This window comes from Canis lupus, chromosome 18 (assembly GCF_048164855.1).
Source record: "Canis lupus baileyi chromosome 18, mCanLup2.hap1, whole genome shotgun sequence".
Classification (NCBI taxonomy): domain Eukaryota; kingdom Metazoa; phylum Chordata; class Mammalia; order Carnivora; family Canidae; genus Canis; species Canis lupus.
Genome location: NC_132855.1, coordinates 55,014,220 through 55,034,972, shown reverse-complemented (window position 1 = coordinate 55,034,972; position 20,753 = coordinate 55,014,220). Strand labels below are relative to the sequence as shown.

Sequence of the window (20,753 nt, the reverse complement as noted above, 5' to 3'; positions counted from 1 at the left end):
ATGGATTTTAGGATCAACTTACCATGGTCCATGAAAAACCTTGTGAGAAATTTTATTAAACTTATATTGAATTCCAGTTCAATTTAGAAATATTTATTAGGGTTTCACCCACAGATATTTCTGCATTTACTCAGCTCCATAATTATCTCCATAAAGCTCTTGAAGTTTTTTTTTTTTGTTAGATTTATTATTAGAAAGCTTATAGCTTTAAATGGTGGTTTTTTCTATTTAAATTACAAAATGGTGTTTTTTGGCTTATAGGAATTTTACTAACTTTTGTGTATTGATTCTTCTATCCAGAAACATTGATAAACTTATTTTTTACTAGGTTTCCTTCATAATTCTCTATATAAACAATTACTATACAGAGATAAGGACAGTTTTTCCACATCACATAAATTTTTACCTCATTCCTGTTTTTTTCCTTTTTTTTTTTTTTTGAAGTGGTCTCCATGCCTAACATGGGGTTTGAACTCACAACCCTGAGATCAAGAGTCACATGCTCTACTGACTAAGCCAGCCAGGTGCCCCTCTAGTTTTTAATTACATTGACTAGGACCTCTACACTATTGAATAGAAGTAATGATTGTAGTCATCTTTGTCTCATTTCCTGGCTTTTAAAGGAAATACTTTAAAAGTATTTAGTCATTAAGTATGATTTTGCTATAGGGTTTTGATGAAGTTAAGTAAGTTCTTTACTATTCTTGATATACTAGGAGATATATATCTATATAAGTATGGCTATATCTATACATGATTTTAAATCATGGAGGTGGATAAAGAATTAACAAAATCATTTCTCATTTTCTAAAGACAGATCTGACCTTGGATGAACTTTCTACTTAGTTCCTCTGAATCCTGATAAAAATGGAAAGTCAGCTGTGTTACTAGGCAACATTGCTTATGATAAAAGTGACCTTTACTTGGTAAATGTATTTGAACTGGGAGGAGCTATGCGTGAACTCTAAATTCTTGGTTAGAAGCAGTAGTTTTGAGCTTCTCTGGGAGCACTTGTGCAGACGTGGCCATATACTTCATGGGGTCCCTAGAAGCTGTGGCTGGGACCATCAGATGAGAAACTGGTTTCTGTTGTGACAAAGGCTTCTGAGCCTCCATGACTCTGATTCTCCTTTCCTTGCACCTAAACTGTCATCTGAATCCAAAGCTCAGGGATGGCCTTGTGGATTCCTGAGAAGTCTCCTCCCATGAAGGAGAAATACTTGAAGCTGCCCTGCGGGCATGTTGTGTTTTCTTCTTAGGCTTTCTGAGTGGATAGCTGCTGTGTGCTTGGCCTTTGCTAATTGGGTAGCTCAGAATGTGCAATTAGATTTCCCACATGGGCACTGCACGGTGCATTCAAACAAAATACAGAAAATGTTTACTGGGGCTAAGTTTAGAACTCTCACAACGTTCAATTTTAAATCTTTGCCTATTAGGAAACTCATACATTGCCTCTAACTTAATATTGTAAATTTGAACTTATAAAAATAAATATATATAATATACCATAATTATTTTCTTTTTTTTTCCATAATTATTTTCTTATGTGTTAGATTCCATCTGTGTTTGCCAACCCCAAAATTGTTCTGCTACTAAAAAAAGTCTGATAACTAATGTTTTAGACCTGTGCAGTCCAGTGGGTAGATACTTGCTTTTATAAGATTAAATATAATAAAAAATTTATTTAGTTTCTTGGTTGCAGTAGCTGTATATCAGGTGCTCACATATAGCTAGTGGGCTACTATATTGGACAGTGTAGGTGTAGAACATTTTCGACATCACAGAAAGTTCTGTTGGATGTACTTTTTAGGTTTTATTTTTTATCCTCTGAATATATCCAGATTATCTGAGAGCTTTATGTTTTTATTGTATATGTTGTATACTCTATGAAACTACTGGATGAACCAATCAGGGTATCTATGAGGGACAGTATTGAAAACTCCAGTGTATTATTTATGTAATAATATACCAGAGAAAATTTCCTCAGATTTGCATAGCAGGACAAATTCTGTTTCTCCAGACAGCATTCCATTTGACCAGTTGAATTATACAGTTGATGGGTTTTTTTCCTTTTGCTTTATCAACCAGGCAGTATAGGGCTGAATTTATGGCTTAATTTAAGTAACCTTCAGGCTTACAGAATTGTATGGCCTTTTTTTCTTATCTGAATTTTTATATTTATAAAATATAATTTTATCACAATGGCTGCATTTTTATAGGCTGTCTAGTGTGTTGTGAAAGGAGATGGAATACAAATACAATAATAAATTAGGAGCCACTTACTACTGAACATCAGTTTTGAGGAGTGAAGGAGCAAAAAACAATTCTTGGCTGATTACGATTACAATACCCATCTGTGTAATCTATTTTCCAAATGAAGTGACTTAGAATGTACACCTGTCATAAAACCAATTTAATTCACTTTTCTAAGACATTTTTAATTTTCAAAATAATGTTTGAAGAGCTCTTTTACAACAGTAACTTTGAAAATTTTAGGCTTTTTAGTATTGCTAGGGAAATTCAACCAAGGACATACTTGGTTATTCACAAACCGATGAACCGGATTTAAACAAAGACGGTAGAATGCTGTTTTATCTATTTTGGAATCTTTTGTATCTTTTGGATAACAGAGAATTTAATTCTGGGTTTTTATTCTGGGCATTTATACCTTCTCAGTGTAAAAACAGTGTGTTTTTCTAATTTTTCCATTTTAATCCGGAATTTATAAGCAGGTCAACATTATGACATTTATGTTCCACATTTTGCAGCTTTTCTTGCTTCTGTCTGAAAACACTTAAAGCAACTTATACATTTCAGGCCAAAAAGGTAAAGTAACTTCTTAAAAAAAAAAAAACAACCTCAACTTAAAGAAATTGAGGATTAAGTATAAAGAAGTTGAGGATTAAGTACTCCCATGTGTACATGTTGAACAAATTTGGGCAATATATTTGATTTCACATTTTCTACTTGCTCAAGTGAGAAAAAGAAACACAGAATTATATAATTGTCATGTACTGACAACCGGAAGCATATAAACATCTGCAGAAACCAAACATTTCCTGGAACTAAACACGAACAGAAATTTATCACGTGAATCTTTGTTTAAAGAACCTGGTAAAAAATATCTTCAACCACATTTACGTAAAAGTTCCAGGAGTGCAGTTCCCATGGATCAGGTTCCAGAAGGCAAAGCCTAAGGAGGCTGCACAGCTGTGGCTTATGAGGTGCGTATGCTGGCGCAGGGCTGGGGGTGCAGAGTGGCGGGCTCCAGGAGCACAGAGACCAGCACCTCTGCTCTTTGGAAACAGTGCTGAAGGAAGATGCTTAGAGAATCACAATTGCAGAGCACCTGGGTGGCTTAGTAGGCTGAGTGTCGGACTCTTAATTTCAGCTCAGGACATGATTTTAGAGTCATGGGATCGAGTCCCCCTGCTTTAGGCTCCGCACTCAGGGGAATCTGCTTGAGATTTTTCTCTCTGCCCTCTGTCTTGCCACGCGTGCACGCTCTCTCTCTCTCTAATAAATAAATCATGAAAAAAAAAAAAAAAAAGAAAATCACAATGCCAGTAGGGCCATCAGCTTTTTTCTTTAAAATATTAGGTGTTGTCAGTGTGGTCTTTGTATAGGTGCTGATTTTATTCTCTCTGGCTTCAAGTCTTCTAACAAATACCTGCATTGGAGATATTTTATTTTGTAGATTAATGTGAAGCTTTTAAGCATTAAAGGAAGCAAACAACGTTTTTCATGGAATTTTAAGAGCTGGGGCTGTATTTTTCACCCACTCCAAAGTCTGGTTTGCTTCAAAGTGAAGGACAACAGCGGAATCTTCTTTTACCCAAGAAGCTTATGTTCATTGACATGTTTCCATGACAGGAAGTTATTTAAGACTTCACAACTTACATGTAACACAGAAGAAACAAATTTTGCTTGAAATATTTGAGGGTCAGATACAACCAGCTATCCATCTTTCCCATGAAAAACCTCCTTTTGGTCTTTATAATGCAGTTTAAAAAGGCTTGTATCCCTTAGGCCTACCAGAGTGAGTTCACTGAAAAAAAATTAAAACCTTTTAGCCTGTCTGTAGGTTTTAGATTGATCTTTATGTGTTTGCCAGATAAAACAGTTTTTTTTTTTTTTAAAAGATTTCATTTATTCATTCATGAGAGACACAGGGAGAGAGAGAAAGAGAAAGAGAGAGAGAGAGGCATAGACACAGGCAGAGACACAGGCAGAGGGAGAAGCAGGCTCCATGCGGGGAGCCCAATGTGGGACTTGATCCTGGGACTCCAGGATCACGCCCTGGGCTGAAGGCAGGGGCTAAACCGCTGAGCCACCCAGGGATCCCCAGATAAAATAGTTTGAATATGAGTGTTAATTATTAGCTCCTCATTTTAATAAAATCTGACTAGTAGTTTCTGCTTCTTAAGACTTAGTCACACCTAGGTAGGTAAGAGGATGTGGGAGGCACTGGGATTTAGGGAGGCACTTTGAGGGGTTTTGAAATCTGGTGCTGTGTATCTCCTGTACAAGGCCATTCTAGGGATTACTTGTGATAATGTGGATAAAATGCTTGGCATACAGTAGATACTTAATAAATGCTAGCTCTTCATTCTCTTGTATTATTGCTGATGGCCATGTATTGTAGTTCTTCTAAAGTTTTTTTATGGGACACCTGTGTGACTCAGCAGATGAGCATCTGCCTTTGGCTCAGGGCGTGATCCCGGGGTCCTGGGATCAAGTCCCACATCGGGCTTCCTGCATGGAGCCTGCTTTTTCCCTCTGCTTATGTTTCTGCCTCTCTCTCTCTGTGTCTCTCATGAATAAATAAATTAAGTCTTTAAAAAATAAAAGTTTTTTTATACTAGATTGGCATAGATACATATTTTTAGGCATGTTGGGATCTATCCTGACATTAGCAGTGTTTTACATTGACAGTTAAGAAAAGCAGTAATGACATATTGGAAGTGTATAGTTTCTCATTAAATTATAGGTTGATGATGATTCAGGAGATAATGCAAATGGTTTTGAATTTCTTGGTGATTATGAGACAAGGTCGAACAGTGTTCAAGAGTAGAATAATAGTATCAGAATCCAACCTCCAGTTTTGTTTGTGAAACGTAGTTCATCATGCTCTTTATATGGCATCCATGAAGAGCTTCACCAAGTGGAGACTTGGGGGTCTAGGGATTAGAGAAGTAAATGTGTAAGGCTGATGCAGCTAGTAAAAGTCATCACGGGGCTTTTGGAAGACAGGCTTACTCATGAAAAGAATCTTGAAACCATTTGGTTATAGACTGAGAGATGCCAATGGAGGTGTAAAAGCAATCAGTAGCTATACCAGAGAAGTTTAAAGAACCACCTTGTGAAGGAAAGCACTACAGCTAGCCTCATAGTCATCGTTCTTCTTATCACCCAGTTCAGGCATCTGCAAAGCTACGAGGTCTCCTTATAGGTTCTGCAGCAAATAATACAATAATGGGAGCTCAAGAGAATTCCCATAAAGACAATGCTTAGAGGCAAGGCATTATTAAATAAACTTATACCTCCCCAGAGGAGGACACAGATAGATAGTTATAGTATAAGTTGAGGGAATTTAGTATTGATAACTGAGACCCAAATGTCATATTTTAAAATGTTTTACTTAACCTCTTAAAGTTAGTAACATATCATGTGTTTGTAAGGTGGGAAAATGAAAATTTCAGTGAAAAATATGATCAGTGGTGAAATGTTATTAAGACTGTGTGCAAGTGTTACTCTGCAAAATTCAATTGTAACTGCATGGTCCCTGTTCTCCAAGAGCTTTCTGTTAAGAAAAGTAGGGTCTGGAGATTTAGTTTGATTGCCTACCCATAATCTTATTTTCAACTATTTATTCAGTAAATATATATTGGTGACAAGGCATTTTCTTGCCATTGGAGGGATACGGGATTGGACAAAACAAAAATTTCTTCCCTTAAGCTTAAAGTCTACAGGGGAAGAGAAAGAAGAAGAGAGGAGAGAGAGGTAACCAGTGGTGGTGATATGAATGAATGAATGAATATAAACAAATATAAATAAATCAAGGTAGGTGGATAGAAAGTTGTAATGGTGGTAATGAGGTGTTACATGAAATAGAGTAGCCAGATCATGCATCCCTGATGGGTTGATATGCGGAGTAAGGGTCTGCAGTAGGTGAGTGAGAGTGCCATGCAAGTGTCTCTGAAGAACACATTTGGGAGAGAGGGAACAGCAGTGTACTGCAGAGACCCTGGCATGAGTGTGTTCACATCCTCAAGGAGCAGCAAAGAAGGCAGTAGGACAAGAGAGAGGTGAACAAGGGAAAGAGTGATAGCAATGAAGTAAGAGAGGTTTCTTGGGGCCAGTTATGGACCTTGAAGACCACTATGATGACTTTTACTTTGAATGACAGGGGAAACTTTCGGTGGGTTTTGAGCACGGAAGTGACGTGATCTGATTTTTTAAAATTCATATGACTCTGAAAATAAATGAAAAGAAATCAGTATGACTCTGGCTATCTCTACTATCTGTTTTGAGAGAGAAAGAGAGAGCGTATGTGGAATCCTCACCACTAGACCACCAGGGACGTGGCCTTTAGTTTTGAAACTGTGCAGTGGGGCAAGGAAAGAATCCGCTGGGAAGCTATTGTAATAATCCAAATGGAGGTTGAAGGAGGTCCAGATAGCAGTTGTGCTGCTGGGAAGTAAGCAGAAGTACTTAGAATTTAGATATATTTTTAAGATTGAGCCAACAGGATTTGCTGATAGAGTGGATATGTGGTGTGAGGGAAAGGGAAAAGTCAGGGAAGACTTGGAAGATTGAATAATCATTTACTGAGATGGTGAATCCTATAGGAGTTATCAGTCTTAGTGGAGTGGAACATCAGGAGTTTTTTTTTTTTTTTTTTTAACATCAGGAGTTTGATGTGAGATTATGAAATGTCTCTTAGACCTTCAAGAGGAGATTCAAGTAGAGAACTGAAAATATGAGCCTTGAGTTGAGAGAAGAGGTTCAGGCTCTTACTAGTGGTATTTAAAGTGGTGTGAGACCCATTGAGGTGAGCAAGAGCAGAGCAGAGATAGAAGTTTGAGAACTGAAAGCCCTGGGTCACTCAAACGTAAGAGGTGGCGTCATGAGAAGTCTAAGAAGGAATGGCTAGTGAGAGAGGGGGAGTGTCAGGAAGAGTGCGGTGTCCAAGAAACCAAACAAAGTTTAAGGAAAGAGGGGAGTGATCAGCTCTATTAAATACCAGACAGGTTCTTTTTTTTTTTTCAATATTTTATTATTTATTTATTTATTTACTTACTTACTTACTTATTTATTTATTTATTTATTTATTTATTTATTTTAGTCACAGAGAGAGAGAGAGGCAGAGACACAGGCAGAGAGAGAAGCAGGCTCCATGCACCGGGAGCCCGATGTGGGATTCTATCCTGGGTCTCCAGGATCGCGCCCTGGGCCAAAGGCAGGCGCCAAACTGCTGCGCCACCCAGGGATCCCCCGTTTTTTTTTTAAATATTTATTTATTTATTTATCTATCTATTTATTTATTTATTTATTATAGTCACAGACAGAGAGAGAGAGGCAGAGACTCAGGCAGAGAGAGACCAGACAGGTTCTTTAAGATGAGATCCAGTTAAGATGAAAATTGTCTATTAGATGTAGAAAAATTGCCTCTCCTGTTTTATTTTTTGACCAAGTGAGTGGCCTCGAATGAATTAAATTAGTCTCTCTCTGGAGGTAACAGTGCTGGCCTGCCTCAGGGAGTGGTTATGATGAAGTTTAAAAGAATAATTGGGGGATCCCTGGGTGGCTCAGTGGTTTAGCACCTGCCTTTGGCCCAGGGTGCGATCCTGGAGTCCCGGGATCGAGTCCCACGTCGGGCTCCCTGCATGGAGCTTGCTTCTCCCTCTGCCTGTGTCTGTCTCTCTCTCTCTCTCTCTCGCTATGTCTATCATGAATAAATAAATAAATTTATATTTATATATTAAAATATATAAATTTTTTTATATTTAAAAAAATAAAAGAATAATTGTTTTAAGTGCCCATCTTGGTACCTGGCTAGTTCAAGATGGTTGCCTAATTGGACAATTGGATAGATACCAAGACTGCATAGTTGGAGATGAAATGAAAGTCAACGGTGGCTTTAACAAGAGCAGTTTTGGGACAGCAGTGGGGATAAAAGCCTGATTGGAATGGGTTCAAGTGAGGATGGGAGGAAAGAATTGGAGACAGCAGATAGAGTCAAGCTCTTTTGAGCATTCCTATAAAATTGAATTAGAGAAATGGGGAGTTCATGGGATTGTGGGGTCAAGAGAGAGGTCTTTTTCTCTCCCTTTCCTTCAGGTTGGGAGAAAATACAGACCGTTTGCATTCTGATGAGAATCGTCCTGTATAGAGGGGACCATTGATGAAATAGTTGGATTTAGGATTGTGAGATGTTCGGGTCCTAGATCACGAGTTTGACTGAAATAACTAGGTTGCCCTTTGTCTCCTCATATTCTCTTTCTCACTCTCATTCATTCATTCATTCATTCATTCCCCAAATACTGAAGTTCACAAAGTGGTAAGGACTGTGCCAGGTGCTGGATAAAGATCGATGACTAAGAAGTGAATCAAACAGAACTGATCTCTACACTCATGAAGTTTTTAATGTGTGGTGGAGATAAGTTTTCTAAAAAGACACAAGTCTGTACAGATTTTGATAAATGCTCTGTAGGAAAAGAACAGAGTACTTTTGGGGAGAGAGAATACCATGGGGTAACTTAGATTGGGGGCGTTAGGAGGCTCACAGATGACTGAGAAAGCCTGACTGAGAAAGCAGAGGCAACAGAGCACAAGAGGCCTTGGGGCGGGGAACCTGCTGCTTTTGAGAGGTTGAGAGGCAGGGAGGGACCAGGTCTCCCCGAGCTTTAGAGGCCCTGTTAAGATTTTGAATTGCATCCAAGTAGCAATGAGAAGCTACTGAGAATTTTGCAAGTTGGGAAGTGACATGATGGGATTTGCATTGGGGAAGAAAACTGTGTGGGAGTGTGTATCATGGTGAGCCGATCAGAGGGGGTGAGTATGGAAGAACGAACACCAATTTAGCAAAAAGATAATATCTGTACAATTTTTAGACTGAAATACTTAACAATTTTGTTAAAGGTAGAACAATTTTGAAAAGGTAGAATTGAGAATATTTTTTATCAGACCTTTCTTTTTGAGCTCATCAGGTTTCTCAGCAGCTTTGAAAAGCGCATTTCTTGTTGAAAATAAATCAACGCAGAAGAGCCAGATGATGTCAGTGATTTTAGATTATTTAACATAAAATGAAACTTTGAAAAAGACTTGGCAACTTTGTGAAAAATTAAAAATAATAAGATCATGTCAACCTTTTCCCCCTCGGAGACAGTACCAGTGACACAGTATTACAGATGGAATCTATTAAGAAAACATTGAAGTACTAGACTATGTACCAAGAATAATTAATCTGCTTATGATATTTTAAGTGTTCATGTAATGTAAATACACCTTTAACTTCTGCTTTAATGCAGGGGATGTACATTGTTTTTATTTTTTAGAATATAAAGCAATATAATAAAGATAGTTTATTAGTTAATAAATATTTCCAAAGTTCCTCTTTTCACTTTCAAAAGAGTCTTAGTTTGTATGGTTAGAGAATGAGGCTCTCTAGTGGTTGAAGGATCAGACTGGTAAAAGGGTGAATCAGGTTATAGTACAGGATGCATGTATTATTAAACCAAGTTGGGCTTCTCCCCAAAGACAGTTCTAAAAACAGAGGGCAGTTGTAATACCAAGTATTGCCAACTCAGCTCGCCCACAACCCCCAGGGCCAGGAATTAATGTGTTCTGAGCCCTCACTTGAGAAAAGAAGAAACAGAAGTTACCCCCTATGTGGACAATACACTTGAGAGAGTTCTTTCTTGATTGTAACTCCCGTTTTTTTTTTGTTTGTTTGTTTGTTTGTTTTTTCATGCAGGCATTTTATTAATGCTTTTGAAGATTTGAAGATATTTTACTTTCTGGAGTTTCTCTGACTTGCTGATGATCTAAGCTCAAATCTGCCAGTTTAGGGGAGATTATCAATAATACCTAGAACATCTAAGTAAGTAGATGCTGCTGTGTGTTGTGTTTAATGGCTTAAAAAAAGTAAAATTTTGTAACTTTAAAAGTTTAAAGTATTATGCTTTATTTATTTATTTATTTATTTATTTATTTATTTATTTATTTATTTATAAAGATTTTATTTATTTATTCATGAAAGACACTCAGAGAGAGAGGCAGAGACACAGGCAGAGGGAGAAAAGCAGGCTCCATGCAGGGAGCCCTGTGTGGGACTTGATCCCGGGACCCCAGGATCTTGCCCTGGGCCAAAGGCAGGCACTAAACCACTGAGCCATCCAGGGATCCCCAAAGTATTATGCATTTTAATTGGATTCTTTAAATTTTGTTGTTGAGTAATGATGGTAATTATTGTAATTTCAAAAAAATATTTGTAAGTAATGGGATTCCAGAAGAAATTAATCCCCTGATGGTAAAAAAAGTTCGTGAAAACATTTTCCTTGCATAATACTTGAGCTTTTAAGAAACATAGTGAAGACCTAAATGCGTATATTAAAAATGTAAAAGCATTCTCCCTAGTGCTTTATTTTACTTTTATATTATGGAATGCAAAATTATTGGTAAGGCAATTTATGAATTTTAAAAACACAACTATATCTATATTGAAACTGTCTTTTAACATAGAACGTATTTTGGTTATATTGAAATGAATACTGGTTTGTTTTTGTGGAAGTAGAATTTTAATAGCTCTATTTGAAAATAATGATTTTTTTCATGCTAATATAGATAAGAACAGAGAATCTCTCTGGATTTAACTTTCTTTTTTATTTGAGGAGACAGAAAGAAGGGTATACATGGTTTCTAACCAAAACATCTGAATGAAATTTAGAGTTGAGACAGTAATCTTGATATAAATTGTTTCTCAGAATGAAAGCTATTATTCCTCTTGTGATAGTGATTGAAACTGTTTTAACAAAACTAGGAAACCATGAGGCTGTACCAGGGTCTTGTTTTGAAATGTGAAGTTAAAAATGATGAATAAATCTACAAGATGATCCCCTCTATGATGGGGCTACTTAAATTTGGCCTGTATCTGTGCTGTCTCATATTGTAGCCACTGGCTATATGTAACTACTGACATTTGAAATGTAGCTAGCCCCAACTGGGATGTATTGTGCATAAAACATACAATACGTTTTAAAGACTTAGTGTCAAAAGAAATCCTGTGAAATATTTTATTAATATCAACATGTATGTTAATATTTATTATTATGTATTTTATGTATTTATGTATGTTATACATAATAATATATATTCAAAATATCATTTCAACATGCGATTCATGTCATTTATAAATATATATTATATATAATATTTATTTATATTTATATTTATTATATTTATAGTATTTATAATATTTATAAATAATATTTATTATTATGTATCTTATGTATTTATGTATGTTAATATTTATTAATATTAACATGTATGAATCACGTGTTGAAATAATATTTTGAATATATTAGGTTAAATAAATCATCTACAAAATTTCACTGACTTTCTTTTACTTTTTTATGTAACTGCTAGAAAATCTAAATTACTTGTGGATTACATTTTATTTCCAGTGGGCAGAACTAGCCTGTTTAGTCCTATATGATCAACATTCTTAGTTATCCATTATTCAGCATTCCGTAGCCTTCTGGTGTGTGTATGGATCAATTAATATAAATCTGTATTATTTTTAGGATGTGATTCTTTATTATCTTTAGGATGTGATTCTTTATTTTCTTTAGGATGTGATTCATCAGATATTTACTAGTACCTGCCTTGTGCCAGACAGTATTCTAGGCACTAGCCATACTGTAGGGAACAAAATAAAACCTCCTGGGGTACCTGGGTGGCTTGTTCCATTAAAAGTGTCTGACTCTTGATCTCAGCTCAGGTCTCATCTTGTGTCATGAGTTCAAGCTCTCCAGCATTGGGCACCATGCTGGATGTGGAACCTGCTTAAAAAAAATAAAACGTCCTGCTTTCGTGGAGTTAACATTCTAGTAGAGACTAAACAAGGACAGACTCAAAACAAATAAGAAAAAAAGTACAATATATTAGCCATGAGTGCTTTGGAAACAGTATATGTAGGGTGTTCAAGGAAAGCCTCACCGAACAGGTGATATTTGAGCAAAGACTTGAGGAAGGTGAAAGAAAGACCCTGTTGATATTTGGGGGAAGAGTGTTACAGGCACAGGGAATAGAAACAAACACCTAGCAGCAGGAGTGTGCCCGGTTTGTTCGCATGGTAGAAGGAGGTGTGGTGATGGTTTTGAGTGGAGTAAGCGAGTGGGGAGAGGAGAGGAAAGGTAATCATGGGCACAGCAGGTGAGCATCTGCAAGGACTTTGGCTTCCAGTAAGATGGAACTCACCTGGTTGTTTTTGAGAAGTGACTGGATCTTTCTATGGAAGCTGTTTTGACTAGAATACTCTGGGGGTGAGGGGAGCATTTGCAAGGGAGAAGCAGAGAGCCCCAGTAGCCCCAAGACTACTGCAGTGACCCTGGTGAAGTATGGTGGTGGGGAGCCCATAAATGAGAGGAGAGTGGTGAAAGAGATGTGAGGGAATTCTAGTTACCCATTAACTATGGAACTGGATGTAGAATGAGAGAGAAAGAGACGTGTCAAGGATGACACCCCCGTTTGCAGCTAGAACAGCCGAAGAATGGAGTTGCCTTTTGTTGAGACTGGGACAAACAGATTGATAGGGAGGGTGCTGCTCAGTTTAGGACATATTGAGTTTGAGATGCCTCTCTAGATGTCTAAGTGGAGAGGTCAAGTAGAGAGTCTGGAGTTGAGTGAGAGGTCAAGAGAGGGCTGAAGAGACAACTTTGAAATCATAAGCAATTACCATTACTTTAAAGCCCTAAGAAGAGTCGAGGCCACTAAGGGAGTGTGAACAGATGGAAAAGAGGAAAGGGCACCATCCACACTCAGAGATGCCCATTGGACCATGTTGTTGAATTAGCGTCTGTTTTCCCTGGTGTGGCAATGACGCTGTAGCTACATAGGAGATACTCTTATCTTTAGAATTTGCACACTGAAGTATTTAAGAGTGAAGTGTCATAATATGTCCCCTTGTCTCCCCCTTTTGGATGGTCTGGCACAAAGGAAGTATAGAAAAAGCTGGAAGGAGTGTGGTAAAACATCAGCAGTAGACCTTTAGATGAGGACTATTCAGGCATGAATACGTGAATACTTTAAACTTTTCTGCAGGTTTGAAGTCTTTTTATTTTTAATTTTTTAAATTTTTTAAAAAAGATTTTATTTATTTATTCATGACAGGCACAGAGAGGGAGAGAGGCAGAGACACAGGCAGAGAGGGAGAAGCAGGCTCCATTCAGGGAGCCCGATGTGGGACTCGATCCTGGGGCTACAGGATCATGCCCTAGGCCGAAGGCGGCGCCAAACCGCTGGGCCACCCGGGCTGCCCTGAAGTCTTTTTAAAAGCATCTCTGAGGAGGGACAAAATGTGAGGATGGTGGACTGCTGTATTTCATAAGCCTTGCTGAGTGTTTGACTTTATTACACAACATAAATGTTTGACTTTAATAAGAATAGAAAACAAAATAAGTCCAAGCTAGTAGGGGAAACATGATAGCTTTGAGAAATGTTATAAATAATCAAATTAGTTCTTCGGAAACTAGTACTTTTCAAATATGGCTGTTGGGTCTGAGGGCTGGAATTTACGTTGGAGAATCTCTCAGCCTGCCTCCTCTGCTCTGGAGATTAATAAAATGAAGTTCGGGGAGATTGACTTGCACAAGGTCACATGCCTGTGTAGCAGCAGAGCCAGGTCTAGAGCTACATCTTTGCACACGGTTTCAATAATTGAAAAAAAAAAAAAAAGAAAGAAAGAAAGGAGGGAGAGGGTCTAGGACCTGAGCCAGGGACCACTGAAATAATTGGCCATTAGGAGTCTCATCGTGAGAGCCTGAGGAACAGGTGAGAAGATAGACATTGGGATATTCTAGTCATCAAGGGGAGAAAGCATTTAAAGAAGCAAGGGTAACCAGTCTTGTCCAGCGCTGCTGTTGGGTTAGGTAAGACATGAGCTAAAAATTGATCATTGAATTTAGCAATGAGGAGGTTATTAGTGAGCTTGACAAGGTTTTAGAGAAGTGGTGGAGACAAAAGCCTGAATGAAATTGTTTCATGGGAGAGTTGGAGGAGATGCCTGGGAGAAGGTGAGTGTAGACCCTCTTCTAAGGAACCGTGGAGGCAAGAGGGGGTCAAGGATAGGTTTGGTTTTTGTTTTCTAGATGAGAGAAATGACCACATTTCTCCCAATGTGTGTATTAAGAGATATTTCAAGATAGTCTTCTGAAATGACCCACCAGGTCTGTGACATTTAAGACCACCACCTTGTGTATGTGTGAGTGGCCAGGTTTAGTGTTTCCCTCCCAGGAAGATTTCCTACAATAGTGTTTTGTGGAGTGTGTGTGCGCATGGGTATAGAGGTTGACATTGTGTTGAAGGTTGCTTTTGTATAGTTGCTACAAAATCTGGCTTCATTTCTTCTTGCTCAGGGAACGCATTCACATTGCTATGATTAAAATTTTTTTAAAAATTTTTTTTATTTTATTCATGATAGCGAGGCAGAGACACAGGCAGAGGGAGTAGCAGGCTTCATGCTGGGAGCCCAATGAGGGACTCGATCCTGGGACTCCAGGATCGCGCCCTGGGCCAAAGGCAGGTGCTAAACCACTGAGCCACCCAGGGATCCCCCTGATTAAAATTTTAAAAGAAATAAATGTTAAGCCTGTTCTCAACCAAAAGTGTTGAGAAAGCTATTGCTTGGGGGGGCAGTCTCTTTTCCTTACCTTAAAGGAAGTTACCAAAATGTTGGAAGAAATGGAAGCAAAGACATGTACAAGGTTAAAAGGTGAAATGTTGCCAAGATAACTGGATCTTAAATCTGCTTTACCAGCCACGTAGAACACTTAATCCTTGTATATTTCAGTTGCGACAGGTATAAAATGAAGATAATATGTGCTCTACCTACTACAGGAGGTTTTCATGAGGATCACATGACACAGGACGTGAAAGCTTTGTCAACTACAAAGCATTATAATAATACGATATCCCAGGGCCAAAGGCAAGTTAGGATTGAGGGTTTTGTGACAGTATTTGGAATAATTGGAGGAAAAATTGGATTACAAAATCTGGATTGAGAATACTTATACAATAATACTAATGGAATCTGCAAGAGTTTGCTGTTTGCCTATGTCAAGCTTTGTTAATAGTATCGCAGAACCCATTGTCTTTGAGCCATGTAGGATTTTTGTGGTTAAGAGCCACGGCTGAGATCCAAGTAGTCATTCAGTTAATCCCCTAGGAACCTCAAAATGACTGAACATCTGACTGTTTTGGTACTTTTAATATAATGTTAGTTTGCTGGCAGTGTGTAGAAAGGCTCTTAATGGAAAATATTCAGGCTATGATGATAAATTTTATGTCAGACTTGGAAAGCAGTTCTGTATTTGATACTTGAAGTGGAATTATAGTCCTACTTTATTTTTAAGAGATTATGTTATGGGAGGTTGAGAAATTAAAAATGGATGGCCAAGGTCACTCCCATTAATGATGATGTGAAGAGGATGGGTGGTTCTTTCTCAATAAAACAAGGATAAAATTAGACAGGATTGACAAAAGCAATCATTTCTGGGTACTGGAAATAGACTGGGAAGGCAGACAATAAATATGCCGGACCCTTGGGTATTAAGAGTGGGAGTTTGTGGCCTCCTTGCCTGGGCCTCTCTACTGCCTGTTACCTCACTTAGTGAGTACTACAGTTTTTTTTGTTTTTTTTTTAGAACTACAGTTTTACCAGCTTCTACTTCTTACCAGAAGTGATAGATGCAATTCGGTGGGGGTTGATGGTAAAACCCCACAGCTCTGCTGGCTAAAAATGGCATACTCGCTTCATAATGGATGGGGAAAACCTACAGCTTTGCTCAACTTGGCAGTCCTGGTTTGGGGCCACCATCCAGAAATTTAACAGGGAGATCCAGGAAATGAGAGCCGTAGAAAGGGCTGACATCAGCTCTCCACATGGCTGTGGCTGACTGCTAACTGTGCATGCCTTGGGGATAGATAACCCAAGAGAGTGCAGCAAAATGTGAAAGTCAGAGAGTTCCTTGAGAGCTGGGGACAACTCTGAATGCTTTTCAACCCACGTACGACTTCCTCAGTGGAGGGTGGAAGCCTTAAGCTACAAAATATTCGAGCACAACCTCTGACCAAATTGCCATGGCTGACCAGTATACTGTGCAGATGCAGAGGTAACTCATAGGGAATCAGATCAGAGGATTTTAAAAATGAAGTTGGGGCGCCTGGCTGGCTGAGTCAGTGGAGTCTACGAATGTTGATCTCGGTGTTGTGAGTTTGAACCCTACATTGAGTGTAAAGATTATTTTAAAAATTTTTAGGAAAAAAAAAAACAACCCAAGTAAATCTACCAGAGGCTACATTCACGGAAGAGATAGATTGTTCAGTTAAAGTACAGCAAATTATTAAAAGAACCATCACGCCTTGGAAAACTTAGGTCAATCAGCACATGAGTGAATGACTAAAATGTGGGGTATCCATACAGTGGAATATTGTTTGTCAGTAAAAAGGAATGTTGTACCGACACATGCTCTAACATGGATGAACCTTAACATTCTGCTAAGTGAAACAAGAGAGTTCCATTTATATGAGATGTCAAGAATAGGCAAATCTATTCATAATAGCATCAAAAAGACCAAAATACATAGGAGTATATTTAATGAGAGAAGTTTAATAAGAGAAGGGTAGTAAGAATACCCAAATAAGGGACGCCTGGGTGGCTCTGTGGTTCAGCATCTGCCTTTGACTCAGGGCGTGATCCCGGAGTCCTGGGATCGAGTCCCACATCGGGCTTCCTGCAGGGAGCCTGCGTCTCCCTCTGCCTGTGTCTCTGCCTCTCTCTGTGTGTCTCCCATGAATGAATAAATAAAATCTTAAAAAAAAAAGAATACCCAAATAAGTAGGAATATCATTATTACTTGTCTTTCACAGAATTTAGTGACCAGTAATAGCTGTATTTTTCTAGCACATAACCATTGGTCTTATGTCATGTTTATAGGTTGGAAGACAATATAGTTAATGTGGCACTTTCCCCCAAATCAGATAGATAACAGCAAAATTGTCAAAATTTCAGAAAGGATTTTTAGGAAAGTATTTATAGAAAAAATTGAGTCTAAAATTCATATGAAATGCAGAGAATCTAGAATAATCAAAATAACCTTAAAAATAAATTGGGATAAATCTTAAAAAAAAAAAAAAAAAAAAGGCAGCCCCGGTGGTGCAGCGATTTAGCGCTGCCTGCAGCCCGGGGTGTGATCCTGGAGACCTGGGATCGAGTCCCACGTCGGGCTTCCTGCATGGAGCTCTGCCTGTGTCTCTGCCTCTCTCTCGTGCTCTCTGAATAAATAAATAAATAAATAAATCTTTAAAAAAAATAAAATAAATTGGGGGACTTAACACTACCTGGTTTCAAAACTTACCATAAAGCTGCAGTGATAAAGACAATGTGGTATTGACATAGGGATGAACATAGAGATCAGTGGAATGGAACATCCAGAAACAGATACATATCCTTTGTGGTCCACTACTTTTCTTTTTCTCTTTCTTTTACTTTTTTCTTTAAGATTTATTTATTCGTGGGGTACTTGAGTGGCTCAGTGGTTGAGCATCTGCCTTTGGCTCAGGTCATGATCATGGGGTCATGGGGTCCTGGGATCGAGTCCTGTATCGGGTTCCCTGCATGGAGCCTGTTTCTCCCTCTGCCTGTGTCTCTGCCTCTCTCTGTGTCTCTCATGAATAAATAAATAAATAAAATCTTAAAAAAAAAAAGATTTATTCATTTGTTTGAGAGAGAGCAAGTGGGGGAAGGGGCAGAGGGGGAGAATCTTCTAGCAGATGCCCTGCTGAGCATGGAGCCTGCCATGGAGCTCCATCTCAGGACCCCTGAGATCATGACTTGAACTAAAATCAAAAGTTGGAAGCTTAACTGACTGAACCATCCAGGTGCCCCCTCACTATGTTCAACGAGGTGCTGATGTAATTCAGTAGGGACAGCATAGTTTTTTCAGCAAATGTTCTGCCACAGTTGGATGCCCGTGTGAACTAAAATGTGCCCTGATCTTTACCTTACAACACACACACAAATGAACTTAAAGTGGATCATAGGAAACAGAAGACATTGCAGGAAGTTTTCGTGTCTTGGGTTAGACAAAGACTTAGTAAATAAGATATAAAAAGTGTGAACTATACAAAGAAAAAATGGATACATTGGATTTCATCAAAGTGTTAAAGTTTTACTTTTCAGAAGATACTGTTAAAACGAAAAGTCAAGCCACATATTGAGAGAAAATAGTTATGTCTGATAGATGATTTGTATCTTGAAAATACATGAAGATCTTTCTTAAAACTCAATCATAAGATTAATAATTTAATCGCGATTTTCAAATGTGCAAAAGATTTGGGTAGACACTTCACCAAAGACATGAATGGTGAATGCACACATGAAAAAAATTTCAACATCATTAATCATTAGGGAAGTACAAATTAGAGCCAAAGTAAGATACTGCTATACACCCACTCTCATGGCTAAAATTAAAAAGACTGACAGTCCATGTGTTGGCAAGGATGTAAAAAACCCCACGAAAACCCAGGAAGCTAACACATTGGTGGTGGAAATATAAAATAGTTCAGCCATTATTGGAAAAGTTTGTTAAAAAGTTCAGCATACACTTAACATATGACAGTTCCATCCCCAGATAGGCCATCAGGAGAAGTAACAGTGTATGTCTAGACAAAAACTTATATAAAATGTTCATAACAGCTTTACCTGTGATTGTAAAAAACTAGAAATTGTGTTAAGTGTCCATCAGCAGATGAATAAATAAGCAAATTGGCATAATCATATGATGGAATGCCACTCAGTAATGGAAAGGAATGGACTGTTGTTATATACAAACATCATGTATGAATCTCAGAGTAATTATATTGCATGAAAAAAGCTGGCACCTCCCCCCACAAGTACCAATACTGTCTGATTCCATTTAGTTGAAATTGTACAAAATGCAAAGTAATTGATCATAAAAGAGAGATCACTGGTTGCCTGAGGATGGCTTAGAGGAGGAGGAGAAAAGGATTCTAAAGGGAAAGGCACAATGAAACATCAGGGGTGATTATAGATTCATTATCTTGATTATGCACAGTAGTTTCATGGGTGTATACATGTGTCAGAATTCATCAAATTGTGCATTTCAAATATGTGCAACTTACTATATATAAATTCTACACTAATAAGGTTATAAAAATTGTGCCCATTCAAAAACCAAACAGATGTTCAAAGCAGCATTATTTGCAACAGACAAAAACTGGAAACAATCCAGTTCATCACCTGGTGAGTAGATAAGCAAAACGTATTGTGGTCATACAGCGGAGTATTATTTAATCATGGAAAAGAACGAAGCTCTAATTCATGCTACTAATACATGCTACAGCATAGGTAAACCTCAAAAACATGTCCAAGTTGAAAGAAACCAGAAACAAAGAACTGTATATTATATAATGCCATTTATAGGAAAATTTTTAAAAAGGCAAAACCACAGGTCAGATTAGTGGTTGCCTAGGGCCAGAGGTGGGAGCAGAAGACTGGCTGTAAACAGGTACAAGGGAACTCTTGGCATAATGGGACTATTTTTGGTGATAGTTACGCACCTGTATAAATTTACCAAAGCATATCTAAATGTACACTTAAAATGGATGACTTCCATGGCCTGTAGATCATACATCAATAAAGCCATTAAAAAGTGAGCAGCCACTCAAAATTTCAAATTCTTTTTAAGATGACCATTCAAGAAATTGGACTAGATTGCTGATTTCATTGCAATATATTGCTTGGGAATACTTTGTGAGACCTATTAAATTAATGTTCTATGTCAAGTGCTTTTTGGATTCTAATTGTAAAACAGAAATCATCAATTGTCTTTTACTGAATTTACTGACGAGTAACAGCTATATTTCCCTAGCACTTGAACATTGGTTTTGTGATGAAGAACTATTAACATTCATCCCCCATCCACTGGAAGAAATGGTAGTTTCTTAGATTAATATTCTATTCGTGTAAAGTAGTTCAAATGTATGGAGGAAGGTTATCAGGAAGGATATTGATGACAGCCTAGCACCTTTGCATTTTTTAGATGCAGAAAGGCACATCCTTTGGGGCACCTGGGTAGCTACGTTGGATAAGCATCTGCCTTCCGCTCCGGTCATGATCCCAGGGTCCTGGGATTGAGTTCTGCGTCAGGTGCTCTGCTCCGTGGAGAACCTGCTTCTCCCTCTCCCTCTGCTTGCTGCTCTGCCTGCTTATGCGCTCGCTCTCTCTCTCTCATAAATAAATAAATTAAACAAATAAAATCTTAAAAAGGCACACCCTTCTAGACACCCTGTCTCAATCCCATATATGTGGAGATACTAGGTAATCTGGGCTTAAATTCCTTTGGGTGATGGGGCTATAGATTATAACCAAGAGAAGTTCTTTCTCTTCCGGAGCACTTTTCCAGCTGGGCCTGGCCATGTTCTGCACCAGTCTGGGGATCAGGACTTGT

At 38.2% G+C, this 20,753-nt stretch overlaps 1 protein-coding gene and 1 long non-coding RNA gene across 2 annotated transcripts in view; both read left to right on the top strand.

Annotated features, from left to right (window-relative positions):
- The window catches only part of LOC140609380 (uncharacterized), a 223,440-nt gene that overhangs the window by 38,441 nt on the left and 164,246 nt on the right, over positions 1-20,753 (top strand). The gene's annotated exons all lie outside the window — the stretch shown is intronic.
- LOC140609282 (uncharacterized) overlaps positions 1-20,753 on the top strand; it is a 59,517-nt gene that overhangs the window by 16,485 nt on the left and 22,279 nt on the right. Inside the window, exon 2 of the long non-coding RNA XR_012011175.1 lies at positions 9,980-10,105. This is a non-coding gene — a long non-coding RNA (uncharacterized lncRNA). The remainder of the gene's footprint in view (positions 1-9,979; positions 10,106-20,753) is intronic.